Genomic DNA, 20133 nt, shown 5'->3' with positions numbered 1-20133 from the left:
CGGTCCTGCTTTGAGCAGGGGGTTGGACTAGATGACCTTCTGAGGTCCTTTCCAACCCTGATATTCTATGATTCTGTGTGGAAACAACTTCCTCCCCCCCACACACACCTTATCTAAAACTTGTCTGAATTATTCAACCATGGAAAGTGCCAACCAAGCTCTGGGAGCTTCTGTCCACAAATAGTGCCCTCCTACAGCAAGCCCTATGTTCTCCTATTCTTGTAGTGTTGTCATCTTGTTAGGAGTGCCTACTCTGCTAGCAACAATAGGGATCAGCCTGCTTGATCTATCTCCACCATTCTGATTCACTCTGGTGGCATCTTCTGCGGAAACCAATGCTGCTCCTTCCTCCTCTGGAGCTGAGGAACTCAGTAACCGTTCTGCTGAGCTCCTCTGATCTACCTAGTTAGCATTTAAAAGACTCTACAGTGCACCAGGTGATCTCATCAAATAACTCCTTCCAGTCCCCTGATACTAGCACATAAAAGCAGGAGGATGAGTAGGAATTCTACTCCCAGCTCTGCCAATACAGTGCTGTGAGACCTTGGGAGATCATGTAACTCTTTGAAACCCTGGGATGAAAGATGCAATATTACTGCAAAATGGTAGCTGACAGAAATAATGAATATTAAATAAAAAAGTATTATCACATTCTTTGACATACATCTTTTAGTGGTAAAAAGAAAAGGAGTACTTGTGGCACCTTAGAGACTAACAAATATATTTGAGCATAAGCTTTTTTTTTTGTGGATACAGACTAACACAGCTGCTTTTCTGAAACTTTTAGTGGTTTAGCCAATGTACATGAAGGGCCTGATTCTCTTCTCGCTTGCATGAATTTGAGACTGGGATAATTCCGTTGGCCTTGAACCTTGTATAGTCATTGACACCTGTCATAAATATAAAGGGAAGGATAACCACCTTTCTGCATACAGTGCTATAAAAATCCCTCCTGGCCAGAGGCAAAACCCTTTCACCTGGAAAGGGTTAAGAAGCTAGGATAACCTCGCTGGCACCTGACCAAAATGACCAATGAGGAGACAAGTTACTTTCAAAGCTGGAGGGTGGAGGTGGGGGAACAAAGGTTCTGTCTGTGTGTGTGATGTTTTTGCCAGGACCAGAGCAGGAATGCAGGTTAGAATTCCTGTAAAGGGCTAATAAGCAATCTAGTTAGTATGCGTTAGATTCTGTTTTGTTTAAATTGCTGATAAAATAAGTTGTGCTGAATGGAATGTATATTCCTGGTTGGGTGTCTTTTTGTAACTTAAGGTTTTGCCTAGAGGGATTCTCTATGTTTTGAATCTGACTACTCTGTAATGTATTTCCCTTCCTGATTTTACAGAGGTTTTTCTTTTACTTTTTCTTTAATTAAAATTTTCTTTTAAGAACCTGATTGCTTTTTCATTGTTCTTAAGATCCAAGGGTTTGGGTCTGTGTTCACCTATGCAAATTGGGGAGGATTTTTATCAAGCCTTCCCCAGGAAAGGGGGTGTCGGCTTGGGGGGATATTTTGGAGGGAAGACATCTCCAAGTGGGCTCTTTCCCTGTTCTTTGTTTAACACGCTTAGTGGTGGCAGCATAAGGTCCAAGGACAAAAGGTAAAAGTTTGTACCTTGGGGAAGTTTTAACGTAAGCTGGTAAAAATAAGCTTAGGGGGTCTTTCATGCAGGTCCCCACATCTGTACCTAGAGTTCAGAGTGGGGAAGGAACCTTGACAACACCTGTGCAAAATCGGTGTAAAATGTTACCATTCTGAGCTGGTAGCATTTGAGATCCACTTTACAGAGGTACAAATAGTTACAAAAGATTCAAAGCCATGTGGAATCTGGCTCATTGACTTCAGCTGACTTACTCCTGATTTTCACAATTTGGCATAGAGGACCAAATTCTCTGCTGATGTAAATGGGCAAAACGCCACTGAAATTATTTACACCAGCAGAAAACGTGGCCCACCATTTGCAATGTCTACTCTCTAGCCACACAAGTAAAATTCCTATGTCATATAGGCTATTTATAAAAGATATACTGAACTAGGCATTCAATTTTAATTCTGCTGGAACTTCTTACCCACAGCCATATGGTTGCATGCACAATTTAACATCCCTCAGTTGCCTTTAGACTGAACAACTGTTACCACTGTGGTGTGAAACTAAACTATAATTAAATGATCCTAAAGGTTACGCTACACCCCCTCGATATTCAGCACACTGAAAGTATTCTGAAATGTGCATCTTTTATCATTGCCCTTTGTTTCCCTGTAAGGCAATGCTGGGGATTTCTGCATAAGCTCCTATGAGTAATTCTAACTTTTGTCTAATGCCAGGCAAGTATTGATGCACAAAGGAGAGTGAAACCAGAAGGATACAACCTAAAATTAGTACTAAAGTAAAAGCTAAGGAAGACATACACCTAGGGTAAAAATCACCCCTGTACCGAAAGTGGAGCACAAGGCTAGGCACCAACCAAAGCCTCAAGATAGGCCTTAAGTAATTGCCTATGTTTTGTGCTTGCCCTCGGCCTGCGGTGAATTTCACCCTTGGTGAAAATGATAGCCTCCATCCTTCATGTAAGGAGAGCAAGTAAATGCCAACATTTTTCATGTTAGTCCTTGTCACAGGGTAGCTGGTTCCTGGGCCTAGACCAAGCCCAGAGCCTCTGGACCAGAGCAAGTGAGCTCAATCCAGCTAATTAAAAGGGCTGAGCTACAGCTGAATCTATAAAAGGGCTGCTAGTGGGCAGCTGGAGGAGAAAGAACTGAGAAAGGCTAAGCTCTGGGGAGGGAAAGCCATGCTGGGATGGAGCTAGCTCCTGTATTCAATCCCTGGGGCAAGGAGCCAGGGGCTTAGGGAAGCTGCCCTGCAGCTACTGCTCCAGGAACGGAATAGAGCTGACTGAAGCTAAGGGGCTGCCAAGAGCTGGGGTGCCAGAGACCCCTGGCAGGGGTGGCTTTGTGACCAAGGACGAAGTTAAGGCTGTTTTCTATTGGCTTGATAACCTCTGTTAAAGAAATAAACCTCCTTGACTGAGATTGGGCATGGCAGTGCATGCTTTGGAGATGGGGAGAAGCACTGCTCGGTGACTATCCTAAATGTCGTTCAAGCTAATTTTACTAAACACACCTATAAAAGGAAATTTTAATAGAAATATGAGTAAGATGCAACATGGGAAAAAATAGTCCCCTTGTGTTGGGCTTCAGATCAGAGAATATTTTAGAAAGGAAGGAGTTAACAGCAAAGCAAACTGAATGTTACTGAAAAATGATTAGTGAAGATCGTGTGAGCTCTGCTCTAAGGTGCATTATTTCAAATTGCATCTAAGTGCATTGAGCTCTTGGCCTTCTGCAGCTGACATCAGATGGACATTTTGCAGTTCGTTACCTAGTCTATGTCATAGATGTATGTGTCCTAAAGGAGTCTAGCCACATCCGTTCAACTTACCAAAACCAACAAATGAATAATAATGTGGCTGTGAGTATCCGCTGGGGTTTGCAATAAAATTCCAGTGACAATCTCCCCAGCTTTAACAATGCTGCAGAGTACACTTCTGTTCTAGGAAGTGGAGTAGGGTGATCATTCTGTTCATGCACTGCTTAAAATAGAAGCATGGCTGCAGCCAGCATCTTCAAACCACAAAAAAGTAAGCCATAAGTCAGCTTAGCTCCATTGAGATAGGCTGATTTACATCAGCTATGGATCTGGCGTACTATTTAATCTTCTGAATAGCCATGTGAGGTTGCTGATTAAACTTTATTATTTTTATTTTAAAGGCATACAGTTTAATATTCTCAAAAGTGGCCTCTAACACAAGGGTGCATCCAGGGGTGAGCTGGAGCCGGTTCGCACCAGTTCGCGTGAACCGGTTGTTAAATGTTGAAGCCGTTTTAGAACCGGTTGTTAACCCGCTTCCCTGTAGGGGGCGCTGAGGCTTTGATGGGCTCCGGATGGGAAGTGATGTAATTCCTGCTCCGGCCACTGGGGGCGCTGCGCTGCGGGAGCCATGTGGGCTGCTGCCTGGCCCTGGCACAAGCCCTGTTGCTGCTGCTGCTTCCCTGGCCCTGGGGCTCCCGATGCTGCCTGGTGGGTCCCCGGCTGCTCTGCTGGGCCTGGGCTGCGTCCTGCTGCTCTCCCCATGAGTACCCACCCTCCTGCCCGCAGCCAGCCCCTGCCTCCAGCCACCCCCTGCCCTGCCTCCAGACACCGTCGCACCCCCTGCCTCCAGACACCCCGCCACCCCTGCCCGGCCTGCAGCCAGCCCCTGCCACACTCCCTGCCCTGCCTCCAGCCACCCCCGCACCCCTTCCCTGCAGCCAGCCCCCGTCTCCAGCCACCCCCTACCCTGCCTCCAGACACCCCCGCACCCCTTGCCTGCAGCCAGCCCCCGTCTCCAGCCACCCCCTACCCTGCCTCCAGACACCCCCGACCCCGCCCGCAGCCAGTCCCAGACACCCCCCCTGCCCTGCCCGCAGCCAGCCCCTGTCTCCAGCCACCCCCGCACCTCCTGCCCTGCCCGCAGCCAGCCCCTGTCTCCAGACAGCGCTGCACCCCCCTGCCCTGTCTCCAGCCAGTCCCACACCCCCTTGCCTCCAGCCAACCCCGCACCCTCCTGTCTCCAGTCAGCCCGGCACCCCCTGCCTCCAGCTAGCCCTGCCCCATGCCCCTGTCTGCAGCTGGCCCCACGTCCACTGGTGCCCTGCAGTTCCCAGGGCAGTAACCCTGCACACCTGCTTCAATGAGGGGGGCAGGGAGCAGCTGGGACCCACACATGTGCACACCCTAGGGTGACCAGACAGCAAGTGTGAAAAATCAGGACAGGGGGTGGGGGGTAATAGGAGCCTATATAAGAAAAAGACCCCCAAATCAGGACTGTCCCTATAAAGTCGGGACATCTGGTCACCGTAACATACCCCCAGGGAGTGGCGGGGACCCACACATGTGAAACGGAGCTCATTTCTAGTTCAGGCCCATCTTTTTAAAAAAGAACTTTAGGCAGGGTTAACATACATCCGTATTTTCCCGGACAGGTCAGGCTTTTTGGTTCTTAAATCGCCGTCCGGGAGGAATTTAAAAAATTCCTCCCAGGAAAATACGGACGTATGGTAACCCTGTTGGTACAAAAAATACATACTGGGGCACATCCCTTAAATCAGAACTTTTTATAGGGAACCGGTTGTTAAGATTTTGGCAGCTCATCACTGGGTGCATCCATTTGTGGGTGCCCAACTTTAGACACCTAGGCTAACACTTTCCATTTGGATGCCTAGAGTTAGTTATCTGAATACATATGCTGACACCTAAAGAAGTGGCATTTTTATAGGTACCGAGCACCTGGAGCTCCTGTAGATCATAGGGAGAGCTGTAGGAGCTCAGCCCCTCTGAAAATCAAGCAATGGGTTAAAAAAAAAATCAAGCAGAAGGTTAAAAAAAGTCCACTAACTTTGGGTGCCTGGTTTGAGATAGCTGGGTCAAACTGGGCACGCAAAATGAGTGGACACTTTTGGAAAGTATTGTCCTAGGTGTCATGTGCAAAGCCACAGAGGGAATCAGTGGAGAGCTGGGAATAGGACTCATGAATCCCCGTCCTAAACCCAATCCACTGGATGTCTTTCTCTATCACATACATACATATACATAATGTGTGCACACATATCCCACTAATCTAAATTAGATTAGAATCAAATCTACAGTGCTCAAATCACTGTTGCAGAATCACTAATGGCTAATGGCAAGGAAATAACACAGTGATGATCTAAAGAAATATGACAGCTGTAAATTAATGGACATCTGTGACCTTTCTGCATAGACAGGGAGAGAGAAACTACTGTAATTTATAGGACACTTTACAGTTGGATTCCATATTTGCTTCAAGGGCTCTTGTCAACTGTATTTCACCCTCAGTTTGTACAGTGCCTAGCATGATGGGACTCTGATTCTGACTGAGGATTCTAATACAAATAACACTAAAGTCCTTTTAAATATTGGTCTAGGTTACCTTTTGACCTTGTACAGCTTTGTTTTTTCAGCAGCTGACTACAAAGCTCAAGAACTAGTTCCTAATGTTCTTTCCCTGTTTAAATCAAAACTGAAGAGGTACTTATTTTTCCTGTGTTTTCAGTTAGTTTGGCATCACAGCCTGTATTATTCCACTGCTTCAAGACATCTTGGGATAAGGTGGCATTATGTAAAAATGCCTAAATAATAATACCTAAGGGCCAGATCCTTTGCTATTATAAATCAGCATAGATCTATTGATTTCAGTAGATTAATTTTAACTAATTTTAACCAGCAGAAAATCTGGCCTTAAATATTTGGGGCATGTCTATTTAAGAAGACTATATTCCTTTGTAAGAAGTTTAGGGGTGTCATATTTTGTATTTTATTTTCAATATTATATTGGCCTTTCTCGCAATCAGCTGCATACACACAAACACAGCCACTGCATATATCTTCGGTGGTATTTGACAAGGCACTGACTTATTTATTTAGTTTGCAGTAGCCCCCAAATATTTTCTAGATACTTTCCAAATACAGAGCAACGTATTGCCCCCAAGGAGAACACAATCATAGGCAACATGATCACAGTGCTTGTTGCTAGTTTCACGTTTGTTTGCTTGTAATTTAAAAACTCAATTCCCCTCCCCTGCTGGTAACCGAGTCCTTCAGCTTCCCATGTACAACAATCCACAACTTCAGTTCCCGTGTCCAGCCACGCCTTCCTCCCAACTTTCTATCTCCTCCCTCTGTGTAGATGAGCAGTTCACACACATGAAAGTAATAAGTAACTGATTTAGTTTTTTATAAATATCATGGTAAATGTGGGTCTTCAAGATGGAGTTGGACGAGATCCAGAGGGGTGTCCCATGTATCTGGGGTGGTGTGGATGAAAGTGTGGGGATGGCTGTGGGAGAGTAGGGCTAACAGGCCAATGAGACAGCAGCATGCGTGATATGAAGGGGGCGGAAGGGGGTAAGGTGGGGGTGGTACAGAGGACAGTAATTAAAGAAAAAGTTGGATAAGAGGGAGTGGTAGGGTCATGTACTCCATTTATGGTAATAATACAAATCTTGAACTGAATGTTACAGAGAAGAGGGAGCCAGCAGAGGAATTAAAAGAGGGGAGGGACATGACACAGTCAGAATGGTAGACAAGGAAGGAAGTTTGAGATTCATCGTGCTGTCTTTTTAGTGGCTATTGGCTACTGCTCTGTGGGTATTTGCAAAACATGAATAAGACATAAAATCACAAGCAGGATTATGCAAGCTGAAGTCTAAGGTTCCTGCTGGGTTACTGTAACAGCTTATACCAAAGTTCAGAGCTAATTGACTTGATTGAAGGGAGTACTAGCCACAGATTAATATTTTACAGAATCATGTGGCAGCCACACAAGGTTAGAAAAAGGTACCTATATTTTTTTCATTACTGCAAGTATGTGTAAAATCCATAGGGTGTCTTCCATTAAGTGACACACAGAAGGAAGAAAATGTCTCCAGTATGATGAAGAGTCAGTCTGGTTCTCCTCATTAATTGGTGATTTCCTAGAGAGAATAAATGTGTCGATGATAATTTCCTCCAAAATCCGGTTGTTTCGCAAGTTTCTGGTAAACCATAATAAATCTTTGTCATCTGGGCGTCCTGTTTTTACCACCACCATTTTATTTCACTGCCTACTGCCATGCATTAAGAAAAGTGGACTACACTGGCTTCTTTTAAGCATTGGTGTAGATACTTTTCTTATTATTATAAATCTCAGGGATGTGCAGCCAATATTTTAACCAAGCACTCCCACAAAATACTCTCCCTTACTTTGTAATAAATCCTGCATCCCAATGGTGCACAGAAAGGAGGAAAGGAACTGGGGAATACTAAATTCCTTTTAAAAAGAGAGGGAAATGAATGTTTTGAATGTAAGGTTTTTAACTTAGGAGATTTATATGTGCGTGTGTAGGGTTTTTCGTAAGGAATTTAATATTTTGTTAGGAGGCGGAGGATATTGTTCTTAAAGTGCAACCACATACTGTATTTCCTAAACTAGATGCTTGAGTTTAAATTACGTGGTAATAGAAAGGCAGCAGAATACAGGACAATATAGGTGCTGTATTCTTAGGATTTTAATAGATACAGTGAAGTCTCTCATTATATCATTGAGATAATGCAGGGACAGGTCAGCCTTGGCTTATACACGTTTCTTCTAATGAGTCCAGTCTACATTCAATGGGAGAGAGCCAGAAGCAATATTCCAAGTTAATGGACAACCCTGAGGCCAGAAATAATTGAAGTTGAGAAAAAATATCTGAAATGCAGCTACCATGGTTGGAGGCCCGTGTGTGGGCCCAACGCAGTGTGAGTGCTGTGCTTCAGAAAATGAGATAATGAGGAACCGTAGTTAGCATGTCACTTTGGGGTGTCACTTCCAAAAAGGACAATCTCTGAAAACAATGTTAAAGCATCTTTCCAGTACACCATACCAGCTATAAATATCTTGCTGGTATGGCGGACCGGACCGGACAACCCTACTTGCAGTGCTGCTTATAGAGTCATCGAGTCATGGAGTTTAAGGCCAGAGGGGGACCACTAAATCATCTACTCTGAACTCCGGTATATCGAGGCCACCAGCACCCACACACTAAACCCAACAGCCATAATGAGACCAAAGCATCACAGCTCATAATCAGAACTGTTTAAGAACTAGGCTTTCCGATGTGAGATTTCCTTCCAGATTTGTCTCACCGGCTTAGATCTCCCGCATGGAGAACAGCAAATTATGGGGACTCCATAAAGAATGTTCAAAACGATGTGATGCACCTGAATGTATTTCATATTTCATCTTCACCTTTTATCCTGAGTCCACCATACCTCCACCCTGTACAGAAACGGGCTTGTGGAGCGTGTATATATATATATAACATAGTACAGTAGTCCTTGTGTTATTTGTTAAATTAAATACTTCACCTCCATTTAGGATTGAAGTGTAGACAAACTTGCTGTATATGTCTGCTAAAATGAACAACAAACTGGTCAAGTAATGACATTTTAAAATTGTCATAATTAGGTTTCAGGGTTGAGCCAGTGCTGCATGAGGCAGTTCACGCCACACAGAACTATTGTTTCCTGCACCTTGCAGAGTCAGGAAGACAACACATCTTTGGTTTACACTTTGTTCACATTTGCCGTTATCTTCAAAACCATGTGGACCAGCAACATATATTTGTTAACAAAATCTGAGATTCTAGGGCACAATTCTGTGGTAAAGGTGTATTCCACAGCAAATTCCATGGTAGACACAGAGTCCTGTCTACAATACTACATTTAGTCTATTGTTTCAGAAAGCAGTATTTTTGCTTATAGTCAGAGGTACAAATTATAGTTGTTAACCTAGTAGCAAAAACATTAATATGTGTCACCAACAGAGGTGAAGGTGCAGAGTATTTCCTTTTTTAAAGGATGAAGTATTACTGTCATTCCCCTATTACTAAAAGGGTCTGCAATCTCTCACCCTGTGACTATTTTTTAAACATCCTGTTGATCCAATGCAAAGATTCCAGTGTACGCAGTCATTTTCCCTTGTTTATTAGGTTTAAAAATACATACTGTAATTGTTTTTTTAAAAAAGCTCAGATAAAAAAGAAATGGTTAACGAATACAAAATCACAATTTTTCTGTACTAAGAATGATACCGGAAGGACTTTATTCCTATAATTGGTGCCTATTTTCAGACTCGTACTGACAGCAAGTAAACTATTAGGAAAAAAAATGGTTATCATTACTCACATCTGATTAGCATTGGCTTTATGGATCTAAAATTATTGTGAAACTTCTTCAAAGACTCAGATAGCTTGATTCTCCTCTCACACCAGTGAAAATCATGAGTAGCTGCACTGAAGTTAATGGGAGTTAAACTGGCATGGAAGGAGGAAAACAGGCTCAGAATGTGCATCTGTCACATGCTGTTTGCAATGTTGTTGTAGCTGTGTGGGCCCAGGACACTAGAGGAAAAACGTGCGTGAGGTACATTTCCCACACAAGAAAAAGAGCTCTGTGTAATCTCAAAACCTTGTCTCTTTCACCAGCGGAAGCTAGTCCAATAAAAGATATTTGCTCACCCACCTTGTCTCCCTGGCACATGTTCTATTTTTTAAACCCTATGGGCCTGATTCTCTGTTCACTTGCCCCTTGTGCTGAAATTTATACTGGAGCCAAGTGGATGTAACATTTTACTATAGTGTTTTATTCTCATTTAGCATAAATGTCAGCGATGACACAAGGTGCAAGGCAGCAGAGAACTGGGCTCAGTGAGATTCAGTTAACAATAGAATATTTACACTGCGACTCTAAACAATTAAATGTTTGTAGTATGGAAGATTTCAGCTGACCTGACAGCTTACTAAGAGGAAGCTCAGAAATATGTAAGAATCAAATAAACCTTATTTGGGGGGTGAGAAGCTTGTGGAGTTTGAGTTTCTATAATCCTCCAGCTTTACTATTCAAACCGTTAAGCTTTTACAATAGGAATTTGCATTATAATGCAAACCCAATACTTTTGGAAAAACCACTCATGCCAAGTCCCACTCACTTGCCTGTCCACATCAGAAAGGAGGGTGGAGGTCCTTGTCCTTTTCTCTTGTCCCCAGAGAGCAGGGATGAAGATGGCTGGGCCCTTAATACTCACCCACATCATACACCTTGCTACTATTCTATTATCTATGATGTCTTCTGTGGAGTGGCTTGTGGCGTAGTCCCCTCACTTATGTTCTCTTCATAGATTCATAGATATTTAGGCCAGAAGGGACCATTATGATCATCTAGTCTGACCTCCTGCACAATGCAGGCCACAGAATTTCACCCACCACTCCTAAAAAAGACCTCACACCTATATCTGTGCTATTGAAGTCCTCAAATTGTAGTTTGAAGACCTCAAGGAGCAGAGAATCCTCCAGCAAGTGACCCGTGCCCCATGCTACAGAGGAAGGCGAAAAACCTCCAGGGCCTTCCAATCTGCCCTGGAGGAAAATTCCTTCCCGACCCCAAATATGGCGATCAGCTAAACCCTGAGCATATGGGCAAGATTCATCAGCCAGATACTACAGAAAATTCTTTCCCGGGTAACTTGGATCTTACCCCATCTAAAAACCCATCACAGGCCATTGGGCCTATTTACCGTGAATATTTAATTACCAAAACCATGTTATCCCATCATACCATCTCCTCCATAAACTTATCGAGTTTAATCTTAAAGCAAGATAGATCTTTTGCCCCCACTACTTCCCTCGGAAGGCTATTCCAAAACTTCACTCCTCTGATGGTTAGAAACCTTCGTCTAATTTCTAATCTAAATTTCCTAGTGGCCAGTTTATGTCCATTTGTTCTTGTGTCCACATTGGTACTGAGTTTAAATAATTCCTCTCCCTCTCTGGTATTTATCCCTCTGATATATTTATAGAGAGCAATCATATCTCCCCTCAACCTTCTTTTAGTTAGGCTAAACAAGCCAAGCTCCCTGAGTCTCCTTTCATAAGACAAGTTTTCCATTCCTCGGATCATCCCAGTAGCCCTTCTCTGTACCTGTTCCAGTTTGAATTCATCCTTCTTAAACATGGGAGACCAGAACTGCACACAGTACTCCAGGTGAGGTCTCACCAGTGCCTTATATAACGGTACTAAAACCTCCTTATCCCTACTGGAAATACCTCTCCTGATGCATCCCAAGATGACATTAGCTTTTTTCACAGCCATATCACACTGGCAGCTCATAGTCATCCTATGATCAACCAATACTCCAAGGTCCTTTTCCTCCTCCGTTACTTCTAGTTGATGTGTCCCTAGCTTATAACTAAAATTCTTGTTATTAATCCCTAAATGCATGACCTTACACTTCTCACTATTAAATTTCATCCTATTCCTATTACTCCAGTTTACAAGGTCATCCAGATCCTCCTGTAGGGTATCCCTGTCCTTCTCTAAATTAGCAATACCTCCCAGCTTTGTATCATCTGCAAACTTTATTAGCACACTCCCACTTTTTGTGCCCAGGTCAGTAATAAAAAGATTAAATAAGATTGGTCCCAAAACTGATCCTTGAGGAACTCCACTGGTAACCTCCCTCCAACTTGACAGTTCACCTTTCAGTAGGACCCGTTGTAGTCTCCCCTTTAACCAATTCCCTATCCACCTTTCAATTTTCCTATTGATGCCCATCTTATCCAATTTAACTAATAATTCCCCATGTGGCACAGTATCAAACGCCTTACTAAAATCTAAGTAAATTAGATCCACTGCGTTTCCTTTATCTAAAAAATCTGTTACTCTCTCAAAGAAGGAGATCAGGTTGGTTTGGCACGATCTACCTTTTGTAAAACCGTGTTGTATTTTGTCCCATTTACCATTGACTTCAATGTCCTTAACTACCTTCTCCTTCAAAATTTTTTCCAAGACCTTGCATACTACAGATGTCAAACTAACAGGCCTATAATTACTTGGATCACTTTTTTTCCCTTTCTTAAAAATAGGAACTATGTTAGCAATTCTCCAATCATACGGTACAACCCCTGAGTTTACAGATTCATTAAAAATTCTTGCTAATGGGCTTGCAATTTCTTGTGCCAATTCTTTTAATATTCTTGGATGAAGATTATCTGGGCCCCCCGATTTAGTCCCATTAAGCTGTTTGAGTTTCGCTTCTACCTCAGATATGGTGATGTCTACCTCCATATCCTCATTCCCATTGCCATTATCCCTAAGATCCTCTTTAGTCTTATTAAAGACTGAGGCAAAGTATTTGTTTAGATATTGGGCCATGCCTAGATTATCCTTGACCTCCACTCCATCCTCAGTTTTTAGCGGTCCCACTTCTTCTTTCTTTGTTTTCTTCCTATTTATATGACTATAGAACCTTTTACTATTGGTTTTAATTCCCTTTGCAAGGTCCAACTCTACTTGACTTTTAGCCTGTCTCACTTTATCCCTACATATTCTGACCTCAATAAGGTAGCTTTCCTTACTGATCCCTCCCTTCTTCCACTCCCTATATGCTTTCTGCTTTTTCTTAATTACCTCTCTAAGATGCTTGCTCATCCAGCTTGGTCTACAACTCCTGCCTATGAATTTTTTCCCCTTTCTTGGGATGCAGGCTTCCGATAGCTTCTGCAGCTTTAATTTAAAATAATCCCAGGCCTCCTCTACCTTTAAACCCATAAATTCTTCAGTCCAATCCACTTCCCTAACTAATTTCCTTAATTTTTGAAAGTCAGCCCTTTTGAAATCAAAAACCCTAGTTGCAGATTTATTTTTGTTAATCCTTCCATTCAGTTTGAACTGAATTAGCTCATGATCACTTGAGCCAAGATTATCCCCTACAACCATTTCCTCTATGAGGTCCTCATTACTCACCAAGACCAAATCTAAAATGGCATCCCCTCTAGTCGGTTCAGCAACTACTTGCTGAAGGAATCCATCAGCTATCGCATCTAGGAAAATCTGAGCCCTATTATTATTACTAGCACTCGTCCTCCAGTCTATATCTGGGAAGTTAAAGTCTCCCATGATCACACAGTTTCCATTAGTATTTACTTTATTAAAAACATTAAAAAGGGCTCTATCCATATCCAAATTAGATCCCGGCGGTCTATAGCACACCCCAAGCACTATCCCAGGGGAGGCTCTAATAGTTTTCTTCCCCAATTTAATTGTTGCCCAGACAGACTCAGTCATATCCATTTCATCGCTTCTTATTTCTTTACATTCTATCTCATCATTGATATACAGTGCTACTCCACCACCTTTACCTTTATTTCGGTCTTTCCTAAACAGCACATACCCTTCAATACCTGTAGCCCAGTCATGACTACTATTCCACCAGGTCTCTGTTATACCTATAATATCTGGTTTCACTTCCTGCACCAGTAACTCTAGTTCCTCCATTTTATTACCTAAGCTCCTTGCATTAGTGTACAAACATCTTAATTTTTGCTGTTTGGCCTCACTCACATTCTGTACCCTATTAGGCACGGTTATTTTACTACCAGTATAACCTATTAGACTTGTATCTACACTGCCCTTCCTCCTACCTACAGCTGTATCCACTCTTACTTCATTTTCTTTCCACTCTATGCTAAATTCTGGCGTGGAGATTACCTGGACATCTCCCAACCATCTCCCCCAAATTCCTAGTTTAAAGCTCTCTTAATCAGTTGTGCCAGCCTCCATCCTAGAAGTCTATTTCCTTCCCTACTCAGATGAAGTCCATCCCGAGAGAACTGTCCTCTATCCATGAATGCCTCCCAATGACCATACATCCCAAAGCCCTCCTTATAGCACCACTGCCTAAGCCATCTATTGATAGTCATAATCTTGTCACACCTTTGTTGCCCTTCTCTAGGAACAGGCAGAATCCCACTAAAGATCACCTGAGCCTCAATTTCCTTAAGCGTCCTCCCCAGCCTAGCATAGTCTCCCTTAATACTTTCCAGCGAGAATCTAGCCGTATCATTTGTTCCCACATGAAAGATAATTAGGGGATTCTTTCCCGCTCCCTTTAGAATCCTTTTCAACCTCAGGTCTACATCCCGTATCTTAGCACCTGGAAGACAGCACACCCTCCTATTTTCTGGATCAGCTCTGGTTACAGGCCTATCTATTCTTCTCAGTAAAGAGTCCCCAATCACATAGACCTGCCTTTTCCTAGTGACGGTGCTATTCTCCAGTCTATCCCCTGTTCCCTCTGGCTGCAAGTTCTTTCCATTCCCATTCTCCCTTGTAATCCTTTTTAACCCATCCTGTATCCTCCTGGGGCTCATATTTGGTGTAATCTCCATTAACTCTTCCCCTTTTCCTATAGGACTAACCGCTCTTCTCTTCTTCCTTGCCCTGTCACCTTCAGTGACTACCTGCTGAGCCCCTTCATCATTTTCCAACTCTGCAAACCTATTCTGAAGCTCTATTTCTCCTTCACTAGCCCGTCTTTTCCTCTGCCTAGTTCTTTTAGTCACATGCTTCCACTGACCACTTTCCTCACCCAGTCTCCCCTCAGAATTCCCTAGTCCTGCTTCCATCTGCAAGTCTGAGCTTTTCCCTTCAGATACCTCATGTCTTTGCTCCATAATCTGCTCAAACCCCTTCCTAAACTCTACCAGACTTTCCACCTGCATCTCCAAACCTCTGATCTTTTCCTCCATCAGCTCTATCAGACGACATTTCATGCAGACAAAACTCTTACCAGGTGCCCCCTCCAGGATCATGTACATACCACAGCTTCCACATCCAGTCATCTTCATTGTGTCATCTGCTACATGGGTCACTCCCACTGCCACCTCTGAATCTGTCATAGCCTTCCCACCTAAATCCTGTTAATCAGGGAAACACAAACCACACCAAAACACCACCACCCACAGCAAAAACAAACCCCACACAAGCACCACAAGACAAACTCCCCTTTCAAACTCCCACTCAAACTCCCCTGTTTACAGCTCTGTTTCATGGAGCAATCTGATTTTTCCTCCCTAATCTTCTGCTTTCAGAGGAATCATCAAGGAGGCCTCCCCACCCACTCAAGGAGAACATCTTCTGAGGGTGAATAACTTGTCTTCTGACCGCTTACCTTGTAGCTGCTAGATTGTGAAACACTCCTTCCTGTCCTGCTGCAGAGGCCCATTAAATACTGTGGGGCAGAAATACCTCAGCACTGGCCTAAGGGAATTGACTCCCAGGTTCAGGAGGAAACCTGCTCCTGTGTGAGTCATCTGGGAAGAGTCTCCCTTAGTCCATTGCACTGTGGGAGTGTCTGCCTTATGAAGGGCCACTACAGTAGGACTGATCCCCATTCTCACCCTCAGATAGGGCAGGAGCAGGCCCCCATCTCAATAAGACCCTCTCCTTGCAAAAGGGGGTGGAATATTGAATTCTTTTGCCCAGTGATGAGGGAGGCTAGGTTAAAGCCTCTTTTCCACTGAAGACTATAGAGGTGAAAGGAGTTGGCTAACATTCCCAGACTTCTCATTGCTCAAAGACAATAATGACAACAAAAGAAATGGGGAAAGCTGGGGTCTTTGAAGGATGGTAACTAGGGAGGGGATTTCTTCTCCTCGCCCAGGAGCAGGGAGAGGTTGTTGTTTTCATCCTTCCCCACAGAGACCTAAGAAGGTATGTGAGCTGGCTCATGAGAGAGCAGTTCTCCTCTCCTCTCCCTTCCACTCCATTCCCCTCAAGAGAAATCAAGACCAAGAGAGTTTTCACCAGTCATATGCTCCTAACTCTATGCTGCTGCTGCTGAAAGCAGCTGTTTCCACTCTCAGCAGAACTGGCATTTTGTGGTTTAAAATATTTCAGCAATAAAATGTGGAGTTTATTCTGTATTATTTTACACTGAGCGTAGGCTGCTAAAGTAAACAGAAGTATTGCACAAGTGCACATTTCATTCATATGGGGAGAAGTACAAAGCAAAAATGAAAGTGGAATTAGCAAATAAAGGCCACAGCTGCAGGCCCCAGAGCACAACCTAATTGGACAGAATATAAACAAACTTCAAGGGCCAATCACATAATATCACAAACTGAGGAGCTGACTGACTCAATAAGTCAATATTTTGCTAAATAATTTGGGCCAAATTCAACTCTAGTTTGAGAGTGTCATACTTCATTGGTGGTGCAGGGCTAAAATCGGAGGAGATGGTATAGCAATAGTAGGAATAACATCAAAACAAGCCAAGCTCCTTAGTGATTTCCTGGTCACTGTGATTTCTCTGTAGCGCAGAGTTGCCCTATCACAGGAACTTTTTTCCCCAGCATGCCTCTTTTTGGGGCTGGCCCTTTAAGCTTGACAGAACCAAGCAGCTGGAACCCTGAAGTGGCCATTTGGTAACTCATAGCTCTGGGCTGCATTTTTATCTCTTGTAGCTGGGAAGCAACTCTTATGATTTCCTTTTTCATTATTATTATTATTATTGCTGAGGAAAAAGCAACAGCATTGGCATTAGTGATAAGCAGAAATGCAAAAAATGGCATTGAAATTGGAGATATGTGCAGTGCAGCAGAAGTAGATGTAAGAGGACTTACGTGGTGGTTGCTGCCAGGGGAATAGCAGAGAAGCTGAACAGAGCTTGACATCAAAGAAGGGGTTATGTTCAGGTGGCATATTCATCTCTAGGTGTCAGAAGGCACTGTGAAGTGCAAGGAGTGGTGTGGTTGAGTCAAGTCAGTCTGCTTTTAGGGAGTGTAAGGAGTAGCAAAGTACTTATTCACCCGAATCAGTAGCAAAGACATTGAGCATGGGTCGGTCAACCACGGCACCATAATGAAATCTGCCCTTAGCAGGATTGGCGGTGAGCCATGCTGAAGTAGGAACCCCAGGAGGCATTCTGGGAGATGTAACCAGAATCCTTCCACAATGTAGGAGCCCCTCACTACTCTTTAAGAAGGTACTGTGTGCATTTTCACACACCTCAGCAGTGTAAGAGGGAAAGAGGACATTGGCCATGGCCCGTCCCTTCCTCCCCTCTGCTTAGGGGGTTCATTGCCACCTGTGGTACTAACAGGGAACAATAGCTGGCCCCTGCATAGATGTGCAAGGCAATGGGGAAGCTCTGCAGTACCTTCTATCCCCAATTCCTTGTGCAACTGCACAGAGCCAGCACAGTGTGGGTGTAAATGTCTCTTTGGGACACAGAAGGCTACATTACATAGTCCGTGTATTCAAATTCTATTTTTATTCCTTTGATCACCACAGAAGATGCTTTTTTGCATTAATACTTAGTGAACCCAATTCTTTGCTCACCCTAGTGCAAAGCAGGAGTAACTCTGCTGAAGCCAACTGCATTACATGAGTGCAAAGTCAGTGTAAGTAAGGTAATCAGGCCTTGAGTATTTAGCAAAGGTCTTCTGGGTTTGTCCCCTATCCTGCCATCCAAAGCTCTTCCTACCTAGAGACTGTGCAATGGAACTTGTTAAAGAAAGGCCCAGGAAGAAAAAATGTAAATGTGCTATTTTGTTCTAGACTCATCATGTAGAAGGACGTTACTCTCAAATGAAGCAATTAAAGAACCAGCTGTGCCCTGAGATGTTCATGCACAGCTCTGAGTAGAACTTGGCTTTGTCTCTCCAGCCACCAACTCTCAGGCTTGCTTTTCAACCAGACCACTGCTGGCAAACAGTGAGTTTGCCAGTTTATCCAAATGAGCCTTCAGGTGCTCCTTTACCAGAGATGCTCTGTGAGTTATTTGCAGGTTGCTTCTGTTTTTACCACTACCTTGCTGCTAACAAAAGTTTGGTTTTTTGTTTGTTTTAAATGCCATCCCATTTACCAGGAATTATTTGGTTGGACTGGGGGTGTTACACAAACCAGTGTTATCCATAAGGCGGTGCCACATTTACTGCAGCTTGGTTCTGGCCACTGGTCAGACTTCATTTGAGAGTATCTATGCCAGGTTATTTCAGAGCATGTAATCAGTGGAAATCAGGCACGTATGAATTGCTGCAAAAATAAATCATAAATGAACCTAACTTAAACCCTTTTTGTTACCAATAGGACCAGCACATACCTTTCTTGACAAAATACTAGCTGCCTCTCTCTCCCATTTTCCCTCAGTAATGGCACAGATGAGAGTTATGTACAATAATGGCATATACATTCTGTCTCTACCCACCAAGCCGCTCTCTTCCATTCAAAATAGCTATATAAGAGGCAGTGGCTTATATACAGGATCATCTGATGTGGCCACCATTCTGATAACTGTTTGGTATGAATCAGCCTTTTTTATCTGATTCCACTCCTTTTGGGGAGCATGCAAAAGAAAGATTAGTAAAATTCCACTGTGCATCATGTATACAGACTTAGTGATACAAAATATAGTGAGCTATTTCTGCATCAATATGCCAATTTTTTCCAGATGTGGCCACCAATTTGGGTGCCCTTCTCTCTGGGTGCCCAATTTAAGACACCCTGGCCTTTACATAAGTACTGAGCTCCTGTTTAGAGCTGGTTAAAAAAATTCTGACAAAACATTTTTGGCAGAATTTGTCTATTCATCAAAATGGCAGTGTTTTGTGGAAAAGGTTCAATTTTAAGAAACTCCTGATGGATTCCAGGCATCCTGATTTGGGGTGAAAAATTCCAAAAAATGTCATGGAACTAATATTTGGTTTCCCAGCCAGCTCTACTGCCATTGACTTCCATTGGCGTTACAAGAGCTCACCACACCTTCAGTCTGATTTTCAGATATCTTCTTCTGGACACCCCAAACCCAAGAAACTTGCAGTGAGGCTCCCAATACTGCAACTGATTATGAAAAGGCACAGCAGTGTGAACATAAGAACGGCCATACCAGCTCAGACCAAAGGTCCATCTAGCCCAGTATCTTCTCTTCTGACAGTGGCCAATGCCAAGTGCCCCAGAGGGAATGAACAGAACAAGTAATCACCAAGTGATCCATCCCCTGTCTCCTGTTCCCAGCTTCTGTCAAACAGAGGCTAGGGACACCATCCCTGCCCATCCTGGCTCATACCCATTGATGGACTTGTCCTCCATGAATTTATCTAGTTCCATTTTGAACCCTGTTATAGTCTTGGCCTTCACAACATCCTCTGTGCTTGCACGGAATCCCATTGACTCCAATGGGTCTTCCGCATGAGCTCAGTGGCTGATCCATGTGTTGCAACTTGCAGGATTGGAACCCAAATTGTCACTTTTGAAATTTTGGGGCATACTGAGTGAATACTATCAGAGCAGCCCAGAACATGTGGGGCTTAATTGATCTCAAAATAAAAAGTTGGCTTTATTAGAAGCTATAGTTGTGGTCTTATGAATTTTTCATTTAGGAATTGGTCCATGGAATTAAAATCTTTTCAAGGACCTAATTTACCTCCTAACTCCAATTTCTCCCCTGCATGGTCCTCAAAATATTATTCTGCAAGCCCTGAGGGTCCTTCGGGTAAATTGTGTTCCATGTGGTCTGTGCTGTAACACATATAAGTGCAGAAAAAATATGCTAAAATGAAAGGATCTGTTCTCTTTTCAAAAATCAGGGTCCTAAAAATAATTGAAGTGTATAAAAATCAACACCATAGTTTTCCAATAGATAGTCCATAAAAGAATTTGGGATTCTAGTTGTCAAGGTTCCTCCCCCACTCTGAACTCTAGGGTACAGATGTGGGGA

Source organism: Caretta caretta, chromosome 2, assembly GCF_965140235.1.
Source record: "Caretta caretta isolate rCarCar2 chromosome 2, rCarCar1.hap1, whole genome shotgun sequence".
NCBI classification, from domain to species: Eukaryota; Metazoa; Chordata; order Testudines; family Cheloniidae; genus Caretta; species Caretta caretta.
Note: the sequence above shows the minus strand (reverse complement) of the source record.